This window comes from Ambystoma mexicanum, chromosome 5p, assembly GCF_040938575.1.
Source record: "Ambystoma mexicanum isolate Mex_15411 chromosome 5p, UKY_AmexF1_1, whole genome shotgun sequence".
In the NCBI taxonomy this organism is placed as follows: domain Eukaryota; kingdom Metazoa; phylum Chordata; class Amphibia; order Caudata; family Ambystomatidae; genus Ambystoma; species Ambystoma mexicanum.
Window position 1 is genome coordinate 1118253750 of NC_090930.1, and position 13536 is coordinate 1118267285.

Sequence of the window (13536 nt, forward strand, 5' to 3'; positions counted from 1 at the left end):
GTATTTGGGATCCTACTGTTGCAGAGATCCTGCATATGCACCCCACCCATTTCCGCATCCTCTCCGCTCCATCTAGCCAGTGTAGTGAGGAAATAATAGGATCAGTGCAGTACTCTGAGCTGGATCAAGCAAAGTTTTGCCTCAATACCGATCTCGCGAGGGAACATCAGGGCCTCCACCCATTCCTCCTGCTCCAGAACGCCCATGTCCCTTTCCCATTTCCCCTTCAGATTGGTGAGCTCTTTGGTGCCGAAGGAGTTGAGGGCATGATATAACGTGGAGGTAACCCTGGAGGGGATGTGTTACTCAAGGATATTGGCTTCCAGGGGGGAGCAGGCCGGAACCTCCCTCAGGTCCTGGAATTGTGCGTTCATGGCGTGGGTCAGTTGCATGCATCTGAAGCGGTCACCCGGTCCCAGATTGAAGCGTTCCCTTAAAGTATCGAACTCGGCCATACGCCCCCCGGATCACCTGTCCCAGCGTGTGTACCCCAAGTCCTTCCCAGTTTCCCAGGGTGCCCAGTTTTCAAATTTCAGGAAGATGTATATTATGCCAGATAGGTTGGGCCAGTGTAGGCCTAGACCCCCAGCCAACGTGTTTGTGTGCTTCTTCCCATGTGCGGCAGATGTGGAGTGACATGCGTGGGGTGTTGGCTGTTCTGACTCGGGGGGCATACAGCACCTGCAGGGGGGAGAGCGGGTGCATGCTGGACAGTTCCATGCTAATGTGGGGGAGTGTGTTGTTCCCGTGCAGCCAGTCATTTACCACCCCGTTCTGTGCCGCAAGATAATATGTGCGGATGCATGGTAGCCCTATCCCCCCTCCCAAATGGAGCGTTTTAGTGTCGCAAGAGCAATTCTAGGTTGTTTCCCACCCCAAAGGAGGGTCCTAGCCTGCATTTCTGGACCTATTTGCAAAAGCACACTCCATCATATCAAAATGATATTAACACATCATTCAACTATAAGAAATCTTGTTCATAAACTGTACTATGCCAAAAGTCCTACCTTAGCACTAGCCAACTTAAATAACAATCTTCTACATGGTACAGCCAAACAACTACTCAAAGAAATAGAGCATATCCAGAGAAAATATTTTGGAATTGAAAGCCACTTACAAAATGCAATAGATTTACAACAGACTACCAACAACTGTACAGATGGCAACCTTCTATTACACACATACAAAAAAGAAATACTAAAGTTTAAAAGTACATCTGCTGAAGTACCCAACCATTTGTGTGTGTTGCCGCAGGACTTTTTATAAAAATAGCACAAAAACTGTAGACATAACATACAAAATGGAAGACAATGAAGATTTCAAATCGTTCCAATTAGCTTTCTATCTTACAGCAGAAAACAAATACTAAATTACTGACCCCTTACTACTTTGCAGTTAGTGCACTGCAAAACTTGACAACAACCAAACACCTTCACGTGCTAAAACAAATAACTTGGAATTATTCCCATTACCAAAACCCCTGCAACAACTCAACTTATATGAGAGCATCATAATTCAAACAGTACACCAATTTCAAGCAATAATACGCCTTCAACCAGAAACAGCAAAACTACCTCCATCTGAATTAGTGAAAGGCATTTGTGGCAAAGTAGTTTATTTGCCATTAGATCTTAAAGAAAATGTACACATTCTGGGAGTGCAACGTCCAATAGCTCAATCTTTAATTATAGTAAATGGCGTACCTACAAAAGACAAAAAGAATTGTCAACAACTTGTGGACTTACATAAAGTTAGACAAGCCCTGCAATATCTAAAAGACAACAATGAATACTACAGAGAAATTAATATTGAAGAAAACCTGAGGAAAACAACTGAAATAATTCAAGAGTCATCAGAAACTCGTCAATTTCAACTTCTAGATCCTGCTACAGAATCCAATATTTTAGACCATTAAACAATTCATCCATTACACTTTAAAGACACCAGAGATGATGCACTGGAAACGTACCAAATGCGACAAGCCAAAGGATCTCCAATCAGCATATGGGAAAAAAAGTATAGAAGCACGTGTCTTTCCTCTACTCTTTCCTACTGGAATAGACTCACCCAAACAACAGCATCAGAATGCCACTCTACGAATGTATTCTGAAGACACCAGACTCTTCTCTAAGAAAGTGAACTAGCAACTCTATGCTACGGAGTTGCACACACATTGAAATCAGGTACCCATTTTCAAAATATGTCAACTATGGAATTACTACAAAAAGTGCAAGAAAAAGATGAGTTTTCACAGTCAAGCATTACAAATCTTTTAGAAAACATGCGTGGTACAAAATAATACTGGTTCCGACATCACAGAGATGTACGCTGTAAGATAAGAAACCTTGTCCCACCCACTTGGTTTGTGACATTAAGTTGTGCAGAATATGCATGGGAAGATTTACACGATTTCCTACGCATAGCAGACAAAAACAAAACAAAGATATAAAAGCACCAGGAGAACGCTGCTCTCTAGATCCTGTGAATGTATCAAGATATTTCCATCATCGCTTCATTGCTATCCTACACTTCATTTGTAATAAAACTGTTCCTCCCCTCGGAGAAGTACAACACTTCTTTTGGAGAAAAGAATACCAAGCCAGAGGAGCACCACACATCCACATGCTTTTGTGGATTAAGGATGCTTCTAAATTTGGTCAGGATAGTGATGCCACTGTTTTGCAGTTCATCCAAAAATATGTCACCTGAGAAATCCCTTAAACAACAAATGGTGACCTTCATGCACACATTTTACAATTTCAAGGAAACAAATGTGGGAAATATTGTTGTCGCAAATATAAAAACAAAGGGAAATACTACACCAAACGCTGCTTTGGTTTCCCTAGACAGGTTTCAACAACAGGTTAAGTAAACAACTTCATGTCTTCAGTTAGACATAGTGTCAAAGGTAAATCACCTAAGAACACATATTACATAAAAAGAAAAGAATCAAAATACATTAATGATTACAATGCAATCATTGCCCTCCTATAGAATGCAAACAGATGTGCAGTACATTGCAGACAATTTCACTGCAGTTGCACGATATGTCACAACCTACTTAACGAAAGGTGAAAAAACAGATCTTCAGGACCTCTGGGATGCTACTTGTATACCCAATGACGGAGGCCTTCGAGGGACCTTGACTCGACATCGACGCATGGCGCCCTCTACCAAGAAAAAATTCCCAAAGAAGCCAAAGCTGGATGAATACATCTAAGATGAGGAATACGTTGGAGGACACAATCCATTCGAAAGGTAGATACAGAATAGCAAATTGTGAAGGCAGCTTAGTGAAACTTACCAAACGCAGCTTACTTAATCATATCAAATTGTCATTAAAAACTCCTCAACATAAAGAACTGTATTACATGTCCTTGCTACAACTTTTTAAACCATGGAGAAAATAAAAAGTTACTAGATACATATGACTCTTATGAAGATGCTTTCAAAGCAAATGAAAGCACTATAACAGACGTAAACTTTACACAGTACCAAACAATGTTGCACAATGAACAGCAACACAAAGCAGATTTCAAGGCCCAATTACATGTGGACACTGCTGACAGTAGTCAACCTTCTGTAACAGAAAGCCAAGAACCACTAGAACAGCCACTAATAGCAAATGGGGCAGACTTAGCAATGACAGAAGTAGAAAACACCATGTGGCAGTATGAGGAATCTACAGAAGACTTTGCTCTACTTAAATCACAACTAAACACTAAGCAATATAGCATTTTCTAAGAAGTAACAAAACAAATTGAACATGGTGCAACATGAAAATAAAAACTGTACCCGCCAAGATTACAAACCTTTACTGCTATACGTGAGTGGTCAAGCAAAACATTCCTAATCAAAATCATCAGCAAGATCCTCCAACAATTGACAAACAACAAATTGTCAGCTTTTGTAACTGCCCCCACAGGTTTAGCTGCCTACAACATAGGCGGTGTCACTTTACACAGATTACTACTCCTTCCAGTAGAACACAAAAACAAATTAGACTATTACAAACTTTCTACAGAAGCTGCAATGGAACTACGCAGAGTTTTCAAACAAATGAAAATGCTGCTTATAGATGAGGTGAGCATGGTCTCCAACCTAATGTTGGCTTTAATTCACCTCAGACTAGAAGAGGTCCTCAAAACAGACTACGAAGAGCTCTTTGGAGGAAAACAAATTATTGTTTTCGGAGATCTTCTTCAATTAACACCAGTGAACGCTGAACCTATTTTTAAAACCTTAGGGCACAAACTGTGCCGTAAAACTCTTGGCAGCATAGGAAATGTCAACCTTTGGCAACATTCCCAATACAGAGAATTATCTGAAAATATGCGGCAGTCTGCAGACCGGACATACGCCAACATTTTTAAAAGTATTAGAGTTGGTGTACTATCTCAAGAAGCACAAACTATATTAAAACCAAGCACATCCATGCACACTATGGCCATAACTCATGTGCAGATGTCATGGAACAATTAGCACACAAAAATGTCAATTGTATGTCCTTGATGCCAACTCTTGCACGCTGTTCAAAATTGAATGAAACTATGTTAAAAAAAGAAATGCAACCAATAGTTCAAATTGCCTCCACAGACAAACTGGACGTACATGGTATGCCACTACCCATGTGTCAACAAGCCACAACAAGGCTAAACACCTTGGAAAACTGTAGAGCAGAGGTCACCAAACAGTTGATCGCGGGCGACTAGTAGCTTGCCTGACCCTTTTCAGTCGCCCGCGCTGAAGATACTGAAAAATAAACATTTATCCTAAGTTATATTATTTAATGGTACGTTTTGCAGGAATCCGTGTTCAGGATCAGGACCCTGGTCTTCCCAATTGCGGGAGGGGAGCTTGGCTGCTGTACCATAAGGAGCTGCTTGTAAATCCACTGACAAGTGTCAGTATCACGTTATGCTTCTGCAGGCCGCCTGTAGTACCACAGTTGGCCTTGTGCGCCCCCACGACAGTCTTGCTTAAGCAAGTGTTTGCCAGAGATGCTGGAGGGGCTGGGGCAGGATCAGGATCATTGTGACCACGCAATGAAAATATCACAGTACCACTGCCGCTCGCCTGGAAATGTTCAAAATAATATTTAAAAAATGGTGAAATTTCTTTTATGTGGCTTCTTTCCAAATTCCACATTGTACATTTCCACTTTAAATCACTTCCATGACACAGGTACACCCACTTTTAGTACATTAAGCGATCCATAGACACGCTGTACAGTAGAAGCCAATCAGGGTAGCTCAGCAGGTTGACAGACCGATGCTGAGATGTTATATATTCAAAACTACAGGTTGTTAATCGTATGACTTTTTGTAATGCCTTATAAAAAAAAGTGCTATAAATGTGTTTGGCCAGGGTATGGGTTGGGCTGGTTGCTTGCTTATATTCAGGGCTGAGGTGGGGATATTTCTGCCCCTGTAGTGAAAATCAAAAGTTGGCACCCATGAACCCACAGTTTAATGTTCTAAAAACTGCAGCAGCATAACAGAAACATTTATTTGTGATTAACCAGTTTGACAAGCATTTAAAATATTTATAAATATAACTTGTGCTAAAACACAGAGGGGCACACAAATAATGATAATGATGTGTTATTTATATAGAGCCTTAATCCAAAGCGCTTTACAGAGCACATATTTACATGAAATATCGCCCAACTAAAATTGGTACTCATTTATCGACCTCAGAAGGATGAAAGGATGAGTTGGCCTTGCCAGTACTTTAACCTGCGACCTGCAGATCACGCTCAGATCGCAGCAGCGAACGCTCAACCCACTGAGCTATCGTACCAGCAAATAACGGAGTATGTGTGGTGTCTGAAAAAAAATCCATTTCAAAGAAAACTCGTGAACGCAAGCAGCATTTTTCAATTTGGAAATTACTTTTTTTTTTAATGGAAGTGTGAAATGCACATTTGGAAAACAATAGTGTACCTAGCATCTAGAAAGCCTGCATAAAACGCAAAGGAAGGGGAACAAAAATTACAGGATATTTTTTTGAGACAGCTACTAATAAATAATAATGCAACAAAGAGGTTTTTGAAGTTCTTAATATATTTGTGAAGGGATATGTTATTCCATCTGTTTAAAGAGGGGAAATAATGGAGCCAAAAAAATATTGGTAAAAATTCCGAGGTTTATAAATATCCCCACCCCGATATCGCCCGCTAGTAGCTCTCCACTGTTGGCCTCCACTACAAGTAGCTCTAGCTAACGTAAAGGTTGGAGACCCCTGCTGTAGAGTAATGCTTAAGTGTAACCTTGACGTGGACCAAGGACTAGTTAATGGAGCACTTAGTACAGTTGTTGGCTTTCAAACATACCCATGTGACAACAATATTTAATTTGTCAATATTCTCTTTGACAAACTATCCGAAGTTAAAAGGATAGGATGCTCAACTGCCCGCTTCTTTCTTTTTAAAGACATGTATGTACGCAGAGAACAATTTTCTCTAACTTTAGCATACGCAGTCACCATTCACAAATCACAAGGTCTTACCCTAGATAAAGCATTGATAGATAATGGTATGTAGTATTATCACGCTTACGTACACTTGACAGACTATTTCTAATCAACTTTGATGCAAGTAAAGTAAATGCTGATATTTCTTGCATTCTAGAATACGCCAACAGGTATCTAACTGCCCCAAGAATCTGCAACAGATAAATGAATACCACTAAAATGGAAAAAGAAATAAACAAATAGAATACACCAACTGCTATATAATTGTAACAATACTACCACCCCTTCCAAATGGAAAACCATACACCTATTCAATTCCTCCTATTGAAATCAATGACAGAAATATATTGTACCACAACGTAGAATGTTTTTTTTTTTAAATCCAGCATGGATTTTTTTCCCCACAGACCCAATGATTTAATCAACAAACACAGGAACTGAGCAAATCGCACAGTACACTGGTATGAACTATAGTACTACCAAAGTACTAACTATGAGGGTCGACAAAATACAGAAATGTCTACTATGCAATGCAATACTCAAACTACCTACACTAACATGTGATTTTTTCTTTTATCACTGTGATTGAAAAAAATGTGTGCTCCAACTACCCATGTCATGAAAAAACTGCATACAACCACAAAAACACAAACAGTAAGTATATAATGATTGGACTCAAACACCACAGCGTAACACACCCATTCAAGCAAACACCTGACCATAAACCACAATCCGAAATGCTTGCTTCCATGGCTATCTTATGCTGCAGCGTTTGTTGCCAAACACTACAATCTTGACTGCATGGCCTGGCCAAAACTCTTCATACAGCCTCAACAAAGGAAACAGTAAGTATATAATAATTAAACTCACAAACACCGCAACATAACACAGCCATGCAAACAAACACCTCACCAATAAATACAACCCAAAATGCCCAGAGTCTTCAATACCAACAATCTGAACACAATCCAACAAACAAACACACATAATCTCACTATCCTATAAACACCATTACACTACTGCCAATCAGTACTCACATTTTTGAAAACATAACCCCTAAGCAGGCCACAAACCACAATCAAAATGTTTGGTAGCATTGTAGAATTATGCCGCGGTGGTTTTGGCCAGGGCCTAGAATCTTGGGTGCATGACCTACGGCCTTCGGCCATGCACCCAACCCTCTATGCCCTGGCCACAGCCACCGGAGCATAACACACTCATAGAAACAAACACCTACCAAATGACCACAACCCAAAAACATAATACATCCACCTCAAAACTATGCACTTCAATTAACATTCTAAAAAATAATTACAAGCAACGTACAAACTCTTCAATACATACCCTCTTCACCCAATGCTCTTCTAATGACCCAAAACCAACATACTAAAGTAAAATAGCCAACAGTGCGCCCAGTGTTTAGTATGTCAGCGGACAACCACAGTGACAGCGGACACCGCAAACACATCACGGCCTTCTCCCACCTAAACAAATACAGCATTTCACCCATCTCTTACTCCCCGACCATCTCCGAGCACTCATACACACCAACACACTCCCCAAAATTGCATTTATGCTCACTTCCAGCGCATGTCCGCGCATCCAATATGGCGGGCGCATCAAAACTATCTGATGCACCTCATACCTCATCCCACCCAATCAGAGAACACGTCGCGTGTCTGCAGATAGGACACAAGCAGTTTATCCAATCAGTGTCCTTGGAGCGGACATAGATATCATTTATTTTTTTAGACCTACTTTTTGGTCATTTTAAAAAGAAAACTACTGACGGATTTTCACCAAATTTACAAAAGCACGCTTTCGGGACCAAACCGCCACTCATGCTACAAATTTGGTGAAAATCCATCCAGCAGTTTGGGCTGTAGGTGCGACAGAAATGTTTTCTCCATTCAGTCTATGGGAAAAAAAGAAATTTTGGGACACCCCGGACCAAACCTCACCAAACTTTACAAATATATCCAGAGTGGGCCATTTACCGTTTTAGCAAAGTTTGGCAAATTTTCGTCCAGAGGGGAGCGAAGTTATAAGCCTCCCAAAAAGTGCTCTTCCTATGGGTTTAGCAACTTAACCATAACTACAAGGCCGCTACCGCAGGCCATGTAATATATATATATATATATATATATATATATATATATATATATATATATATATATATATATGATACATTACTCACCGCCGTAATCATATTTCTGATGCTTGTATCTGCTTAGATTCACATGCTGTGCATAGGCCGACATCTAGTGGAAGCTGCGGAGTATTACAGTTTGTTTTTCGAAACTCGAAAATGGGCGTCGACACAGGGCTTGCCAGTAATACTATCCGTAGTGTGACGTCCACTGTACCCAAGATCCCTCACGCGTCTATGATCGTCAGATTGTATTTTTTCTGACATGAGGAAGCATGAGGAGTGGCGTGAGTACAGATAATCCAAGCAGATAGATAGAAAGGTAAGACTACAAGCAACCATGCGCCTTCTCTCAGAGGGGAGGAAGGGTGGGTCACATGTGAATCTAAGCAGATACAAGCATCAGAAATACAATTACGGTGAGTAATGTATCCCTTCTGAGGCTTGTGGAATCTGCTTAGATCACATGCTGTGCATAGATTAGCGAGCAGTACCTGAAGAAGGAGGTGGGATGTGAGAAGGGTCATGAGCAAATAAATGTCTTAGAACCGCTTGTCACACTTGTGTATCTGCCTTGGAATGGGTGTCAATGCAGTAATGCTGAGTAAAAGTGTGAATAGAGCTCCAAGTAGCTGCTTTGCAAATGGTGTCAAGGGGTACATTTGCAATGAAAGCCAGAGTGGCCCCAATGCCTCTAGTAGAGTGGGCTCTTGGCGTGAAAGGCAGAGTTCTTTCAGAGAGTGAGTAACACAGCTGGATACAGTTAATAATCCACTTCGAGATGGCACCTTTAGAGACGCGATCCCCCTCTCTGCCTGTAGCTACGGAGACAAACAGTTGATCTGTTTTTCTTAGCGGTCTGGTTTTATTTACATAGTAGAGGACCGCCCTACGCACATCTAGGGTGTGTAGTTTCACCTCAGCCGAGCTTTGAGGGTCCTGGAAGAAAGTCGAAAGCTCGATGGACTGGTTTACATGGAATTTTGATATAAACTTAGGTGAGAACTTAGGGTGTGTGCGTAAAATCAGTTTGTCTTTATGGACAGTAGAGAAGGGACCCTGCACTGACAGAGCCTGAATTTCACTGACCCTTCTTATAGAAGTAATAGCTACTAAGAAGGCCGTTTTATAAGTCAGGTGTTTGAGACTGCTTTTATGCATGGGCTCGAAAGGGGGTCCCATGAGCTTGGCTAGCACCACATTAAGGTCCCACCCTGGTGGTGGGTTTGAAATACGAGGGTGAAGTCTCTTTACTCCTTCCATGAAGGCTTTAACTACTGGGACTTTCCACCACGAGACCTTGCTATGGGAAGTGGTGTATGCCGACAGGGCTGCCAGGTGTACTTTCAGTGAGTTAAAAACCAATCCTGCATCTAGCAGGTGGAGCATGTATGTAACAATAGTCGAAGGAGTGCAATCAACAGGGTTGATCTGTCTACTCTGGCACCAGATAACAAACCTCTTCCACTTGTCAAAGTAACAGTGCCTTGCGTTTGGTTTCCTAGATTCCTTTAGGATGTCCATACACCTCTGTGGTAAATTGAGATGTCCAAACTCTATGACCTCAGGAGCCATGCTGCCAGGTTCATTGATTTGGTTTTCTGGTGCACTGTTTGACCTTGGTGCTGGGACAGTAGGTTGTACCAGGCTGGAAGTTTGATGGGCTCGCACACCGACATCTTGCGTAGGTGTGGGAACCACGGTTGTCTTGCCCACATGGGAGCAACTAGGACGAGCGTCATCGATTCTCTGTTCATCTTGTTCACCACTTTCCTGATGAGAGGAGTTGGTAGAAAAGCGTACGCAAACATCCCTGACCAGTTCATCCACAGGGCGTTCCCTTAGGAATCTGGTTGGGGGAACCTGGATGCAAATCTTTGGCATTGTCTGTTTTCACTTGTGGCGAATAAGTCTATATTGGGGAAACCCCACTGAGAGAAGATATTTTCTACGACCTCTCTGTGTAGAACCCATTTGTGTTCCTCTGGGAGGGAGTCTCTGCTCAGAACATCCGCTAGGGAATTGAGCTCCCCTGGAACATGTTGTGATGACAGGAAGATGTTCCGTCTGAGTGCCCATATCCAGATTTTCTGGGAAAGCTTGGACAGATTTGGCGAACGAGTCCCTCCTTGCTTGTTCAGGTAGAACATGGCTGTTGTGCTGTCAGTCCGGATTTGCACTGCCAGGTCTAGTATGTGGGGCTCGTACGCTTGAAGCGCTCTGAATACTGCCAGAAGCTCTAGCAGGTTGATGTGGTTCTTGGCCACTGAGGGAGACCAGAGACCCTGAGCTGTGTGGTGGAGATGGTGAGCTCCCCACCCCGTCAGACATGCATCGGTAGTGACTACTGCCTGTACTTCGGGATCGTAAAAGGGTTTCCCCTGTGCGAGATTCTCTCTTGTCCACCAGTGAAGGCTTTGTACTAGTGTTGGCGAAACGACCACTAGATCGTCCCACTGACCACTTGCCTGAGACCACTGTTTCGCCAACCATTCATGCATGGGACGCATGTGCAGGCGCGCGTGGGGGACCAGGTAAATACATGACGCCATCATGCCCAGTAAACGCATTGCTTTGCGTACCATTATTTGGCGACCGGACTGATAATGCGGAATTTGTAGTAGTATATTCCGAATTCTTTCCTCTGAAGGAAAGGTCAACCCCTCTTGAGTATCTAGGATTGCTCCTAGGAACTGTTTGGAGGTGCTTGGCACCAGGCTTGACTTTTTCTCATTGATTGAGAAGCCTAACTCGTGGAGGAGGTCGATAGTCCTTTGAATGTTTGTCCTGCAAATTACTGGGGTTTCCCCCGTTATGAGCCAGTCGTCCAGATAAGGGTACACCGGGATTGCCTCCCTGCGTAGGTGTGCAGCCGCCACCGCCAGTACCTTGGTGAATACCCTTGGTGCTGAAGCTATCCCGAAGGGCAGTACCTTGAATTGGTAGTGTCGACTGTCCACCTTGAAGCGCAAGTACCTTCTGTGCGCTGGGAAAATGGAAATATGAAAATAAGCATCTTTCATATCCAAGGTTGCCATGTAATCCCGCCTTTTTTAGGAGGGGGATTACCTCTTGTAGCGTAGTCATACAAAACTTTTGGGGCTTGACATACTTGTTGGCAGGCCGTAAGTACAATACTGGGCGCATTGTCAAATCTTTCTTTGGCACAAGGAAGTAAGTTGAATAAATACCCTTGTTTACCTGGTGTCCCGGGACGAGTTCTATCGTGTCCTTTTCTAGCAGAATGGCGATCTCCTCGAGGAGAATCTTCTGATGTTCTAAAGAGTGTACTCTTTGTCGTGGAGGATGGTTCCGGGGACGCTGCAGTAGTTCTATACAGTACCCTGTGGATACTGTTGACAGCACCCATCTGTCTGATGTGATCCCTTCCCAAGCCTGGGTGAAGTTGGAAATGCGTCCCCCTACTGGGGTTGCGTGAGAAGGGACCCTGAACTGAGCGTCACTGCTTTGGTGGAGGCGTGCCGCCTCCCTTGCTGGGGCTGCCTCTGCCTTTACCACGACCTCTCCTATTACCCCTGCCGTAACCCTGGGTAGACTGTTGGCTGTTGTTCCACTGTGTACCCTGCCCCTGGGAATAGTTAGTTCCTCTCTGGGAATTTTGGCCGCGTGGGCGACGAAAATTACTATTCCCTCTCTGGTTAGGGGGTTTATTGGTTAACTGGCCAAGGGACTTGAGTGTCTCGTATTCGTCCTTGGCATTTTTCAGTGCGTCTTCGACCGCCTTACCAAACAACAGATCGGCTTCCACCGGTTTGTCCAACAATGATGCCTGGGTTTCTGCCTTAAAACCAGACTGCCGTAACCACGCATGTCTCTTGATAACAGTGCCTTCTGCTATCAATCTGCCTGCGTTGTCCGCAGCGTCAAAGGTTGCTTTCAAAATACAACCAGACACGGCTCTACCCTCTGTGGAAATCCGAGCTAACTGGCCCTTTAAGGGTTCAGGAGCAGAGGCTATGAGTGCCGCGACTTCTTCCCACTGATGGCAGTTGTAGCTGGCCAACAGGGTGGTGGAGTTTGCAATCCTTGCTTGATAGGCGGACTTTGAGGCTACTTTCCTGCCGAAACCATATAGTTTTTTGCTCTCCTTGTCGGGAGGAGCTTCGGACGATGACAAGGGTGTTCCAGCCCTCTTACGCGTGTTAGTGACAACTAGGGAGTCTGGCTTCAGATGTCCTCTTATATAGAGAAGGTCAGACTGGGCTGCCCTGAAAAGTTTTTCAACCCTGGGATTGACTGCTTTGGTGAGGTTCGGGTTCACCAGGGACGGGTCTATTCTTCGCTGAATGGATTTAAGGATCGGGATGGTCTGGGCAACAGGCCTCCTTTCTCCCACTAACTCTTCTGCGAAGTCCCTCTCCTCCTGGACACCGTGGGTGTCAATATGGAAATGTTCTGCTGCACGTGCGAGAACCTCGTTTAGGAGGGGTTGGTTATCGACAGGGGAGTCGGTAACCGGGGCTTCGTTTTCCACTGGGGAATCTACTCTGTAGGTTTCAGGGTCTTCCTCTTCCTCTTCTTGGTCCTCATCATCCCCATAGTATACCGTCCCGGTTTGCTCTTCTACCATGCCAAATTCTTGGTCCTCACCAAAGGAAGCCTCTCCTTGAAACAGTGAGTATGGTCTTGAGTATGGTTGTACCTCAAAGGGGGTCTGTAGACCTCATCGGTGTTTCAAACCGGGGCTTCTTACTCGGGGGGATAGGATCATTAGAGCCTGAGGGTGTCGCCCCTTGTGGATCATACGAAAGGAAATGGTCTGGGTTTTTATCGTAAAAATCAGCCAAAGAAGACATCCTTGACATGACCCTATCTAGGTCTTCAGTGGACCATTTTTTGGAACTGGGAATGACTCTCTCAGCAAGTCTCTGGGATTTATCTTGAGTAGATTT